Raw genomic sequence first — 4722 nt, 5'->3', positions numbered from 1 at the left:
GGGCTGTTGGAAGGTGTCCTGGACATGTACCCAGCTCCTCCACCTGTGTCACGACGCAGACACAGCAGGAGTTCGATATAGAAGAGCTTACTTTATTTAAAATGAAAGGCGTTCGTAAAGAGGACCAGGCAAGAGCTTCGTCTTCCTCTCTGGCTGTGCGAGCTCTCCTCTGCAGGTTGAATGCGGCAATATATATATATATATATATATATATATATATATATATATATATATATATATATATATATATGAAAAATGTGTGCACATAAGGGCTCGTTTTTCCATGTTTTGACACAATAATAACGAGATCTAACAGACAATAATGCAGAGGAATGCATAGGGGAAGTTATTAGAAGAAATAGAATGTAAATAGGAAGAAAGAAAAGAGGGTGAAAAGTAACCAGCCGTGAGCAGGAGTCGAACCTAAGACCTTCGAATAACGCGTTCGGATGCTCTAACCACTGAGCTATCACAGTGGCCTGCCCTCCACTCACTTTTTTGGGTTTATATGTGAATTTAGAAGTGGGAGTGTCAGTTAGCGCCCTCTGTAGCCAAGCGGCAAGTGTGAAACACTCTTTTATGCGCATGTGTGGCGTCACATTAGTTACTCGTATACAACCAATACCAATACCAATAGTTACTCGTATACAACCTAATAACACTAAGTCTGCCAGTACGAGACCCTCGATAATGAATAAGGGAAGGAAATGTGCACATAAGGGCTCGCTTTTCCGTGCTTTGACACAATAATAATGAGATCTAACAGACAATAATGTCAAGGAATATATAGGGGAAGTTATTAGAACAAATGAAATGTAAATAAGAAGAAAGAGAAGAGGGTGAAAAAATAACCAGCCGTGAGCAAGAATCAAACCTACGACGATATATATATATATATATATATATATATATATATATATATATATATATATATATATATATGAGATATAACAGACAGTAATGCCAAGGAATGTACAAGGGAAGTTATTAGAACCAATGGAATGTAAATAAGAAGAAACAAGAAAGAAAAGTGGATGAAAAAATTACCAGCTGGGAGCAAGAATCGAACCTACGACCTTCGAATAACGCGTTCGATGCTCTAACCACTGAGCTATCACAGCGGCCGTCCCTCTATCCACTTTTTGGGGTTTATATGTGAATTTAGAAGTAGGAGTGACATTCAGCGCCATCTATAAGCCAAACAACGAGTGTGAAAACACTCTTATTCGCATGTTTGTCGTCACGTAGCACATAAACTTATTATGAGCGGGCAGCTGATTAATTGTCCCTCTCATACAACCTAAACACACCAAGTCTGCCAGTACGAGACCCTCGTTAATTGAAATAAGGGAGAGAAGTGTATACCTAAGGGCTCGTATTTCCGTGTTTTAACACAATAATAATGAGCTATAACAGACAGTAATGCCAAGGAATGTACAGGGGAAGTTATTAGAACCAATGGAATGTAGTTAAGAAGAAAGAAGAAAAAAAAGCGGATGACAAAATTACCAGCTGTGAGCAGGAATCGAACCTACGACCTTCGAATAGCGCGTTCGATGCTCTAACTACTGAGCTATCACAGCGGCCATCCCTCCATCCACTTTTTGGGGTTCATATGTGAATTTAGAAGTAGGAGTGACAATCAGCGCCATCTATAAGCCAAACAACGAGTGTGAAACACTCTTATTCGCATGTTTGGCGTCACGTAGCACGTGAACTTATTATGAGCGGGCAGCTGATTAACTGTCCCTCTTATACAACCTAAACACACCAAGTCTGCCAGTACGAGACCCTCGTTCAATGAAATAAGGGAGAGAAGTGTATACCTAAGGGCTCGTACTTCCGTGTTTTAACACAATAATAATGAGATATAACAGACAGCAATGCCAAGGAATGTACAGGGGAAGTTATTAGAACCAATGGAATGTAAATAAGAAGAAAGAACAAAGAAAAGTGGATGAAAAAATTACCAGCTGTGAGCAGGAATCGAACCTAAGACCTTCAAATAACGCGTTCGGATGCTCTAACCACTGAGCTATCACAGCGGCCTGCCCTCCACTCACTTTTTTGAGTTCATATGTGAATTTAGAAGTGGGAGTGTCAGTTAGCGCCCTCTGTAGCCAAGCGGCGAGTGTGAAACACTCTTTTATGCGCATGTGTGGCGTCACGTAGCACGTGAACTTATTACGAGCGGGCAGCTGACCAATAGTTCCTCGTATACAACCTAATAACACTAAGTCTGCCAGTACGAGACCCTCGTTAATGAATAAGGGAAGGAAATGTGCACATAAGGGCTCGCTTTTCCGTGCTTTGACACAATAATAATGAGATCTAACAGACAATAATGTCAAGGAATGTATAGGGGAAGTTATTAGAACAAATGAAATGTAAATAAGAAGAAAGAGAAGAGGGTGAAAAAATAACCAGCCGTGAGCAAGAATCAAACCTACGATCTTCGATTAACGCGTTCGATGCTCCTACTTCTGTCACTCCTACTTCTAAATTCACATATAAACCCCAAAAAGTGGATGGAGGGACGGCCGCTGTGATAGCTCAGTGGTTAGAGCATCGAACGCGTTATTCGAAGGTCGTAGGTTCGATTCCTGCTCACAGCTGGGAATTTTTCATCCACTTTTCTTTCTTCTTTCTTCTTATTTACATTCCACTGGTTCTAATAACTTCCCCTGTACGTTCCATGGCATTACTGTCTGTTATATCTCATTAATATTGTGTTAAAACACGGAAATACGAGCCCTTAGGTACACACTTCTCTCGCTTATATATATATATATATATATATATATATATATATATATATATATATATATATATATATATATATATATATATATATATAGGTTATATCTGAATTAAAAATGGACATTCTTCACTGGAGTTCTTGTGAAATGAAATAAAGTTACTGCACGCACACAGCCACACAGAGGGTGTGTAATTTTGTTTGATATTTTTACAGCCTAAGTTTTAAAAGATCAGTTGTTGTTTCAGTTGATATTGTTTCCAACTTTTTGTAGCTTATACGTGCAAACTTTCATCGAAACCGATTCAACACTCTTTTTTGAAAATGTACATTAAAATTGAACAATTGATAAAAAACGCATTTGAAAAAAAGGAAGTTTTATGTGCGTATACTGCTTTCGTAAGAGGGAGCGCGTGTAACTTTGGCGCGGCACTTGAAACGCCTGGAGCAGCCGCTGAACTTGAATTCACACAGATTTGCTTTTCAGAATGCAGCGAATTTCTCGGTTTCAAAATCAATAATTCAATTTTTGGGAGGTTTGCCCTAGCATACCACCCGAAAGTAAGCTATTCCTTTATTTTGAACAAATCTCGGATACCCTTAATGCTTCAAAAAACAAATTAAGATTGTAAACACCCCAGTAATTACACATAGATACCTACAAATGGCTGTTACAAAACAGTGAGTACTCCAGTTTAACTACTCCAAGGTAACCAGGACAATAAACGAACACGACGCCAGTATAACAGACGAGCCCACATAAGACATAATCTGGCAGCACCACAGATGTCATCACCTATCAGCACAACTGTTTCGGCATCAACCTACATCGCGTCACACGATATTCCATCACATCTACAATTATTTTTTGCTTAAAAATACTTATTTTTTTTTCAAACACTTCTTCGGAATGACTCCACCGTTCTTATTGGTTGGATTGGTTTAATACTTTTATACAAGTTAGTCGCATTGGTAAATGCCCGTTTCTTTAATTTGCTTCATTTCGGGGTACGAACTATCCATGAATGGTGTGTACGATGAAGCAAAGATTGCATTATCACTCTCCACAGGGTGCACTACCTATTCGACATGCGAGCGTAGATACCGAGTGGTTTCAGGCACCAACATCTAACTCATTATGCCCTCACGTGGAGTGCTAATATAGAAGTTCAACCACTATTTTGGCTGATGACATCATTGATCAAAAGAAGCATCACTTTATTTCGAAGAGCTGTTATCAACGATCACCGTAGCTCAAACTTCACAAAAATGTCTTTACATAACTTGGTAAGGAAGGAAGGAAGGAAAATAGAGGGAAAAGAAAGGCAGGGAGGTTAACCAGCCTATAGTTAGCCGGTTTGCTACCCTGCGCATGGGAGAGAAATGGGGGAGATGAAAGATAGAGCGCAGAGAGGGAAGAGAGAAACAGCACATTCGGCAGCACACGCGCGCAGACTCAAAGTCCAGTCTTGTCTTTCGCGGTGTGTGACATTGCTGTTACAGTCGCTTGTTCAAGTCTGTGTCACGTAGAAATTTCAACAGAGCTTTCGTCGCCTTCTGTTGCAATGTCTTTTCTCGGACACTTGACAGAATAGTGCCACAGACATTTGTCTGTTGTCGATGCGCGCAAAAGCGGACGCCAGTAACTGTCTTTGGATTTGAAACAACGGACAGTCACACAGGATGTGGTGTAGCGTCTCTTCGCAATGATAGGCATCGCCGAGAGTGTTGTCGGCCATTCCTATGACAAAGAAGTAAGATTTTGTAAATGCCACTCCTAGCCATAAGCGATGAAGAAGGGTGGCTTCTCTTCGGTCGAGTCGAGTGGGCATGCGGAGAGGCATCAAAGAGGACAGGTGGTGTAGACGATTCGTATCGATGCTTGGTGGGCACCATATTGAAAACGTGATTTCACGCGCAAGTCGTCGAAGATTACTGGCAGCATCGGTCAGCGAAAGTGGTAA

At 40.4% G+C, this 4722-nt stretch overlaps 1 non-coding gene across 1 annotated transcript; it reads right to left on the bottom strand.

Annotated features, from left to right (window-relative positions):
• Window positions 1-1510: 1510 nt before the first annotated feature.
• On the bottom strand, window positions 1511-1583 carry TRNAA-CGC (transfer RNA alanine (anticodon CGC)). The gene has a single exon. It is a non-coding gene; the product is annotated as a tRNA-Ala (tRNA).
• Window positions 1584-4722: the final 3139 nt, after the last annotated feature.

The sequence above is a fragment of the Rhipicephalus microplus genome, chromosome 7, assembly GCF_043290135.1.
Source record: "Rhipicephalus microplus isolate Deutch F79 chromosome 7, USDA_Rmic, whole genome shotgun sequence".
NCBI classification, from domain to species: domain Eukaryota; kingdom Metazoa; phylum Arthropoda; class Arachnida; order Ixodida; family Ixodidae; genus Rhipicephalus; species Rhipicephalus microplus.
Note: the sequence above shows the minus strand (reverse complement) of the source record. Positions and strands in the feature narration are given on the sequence as shown.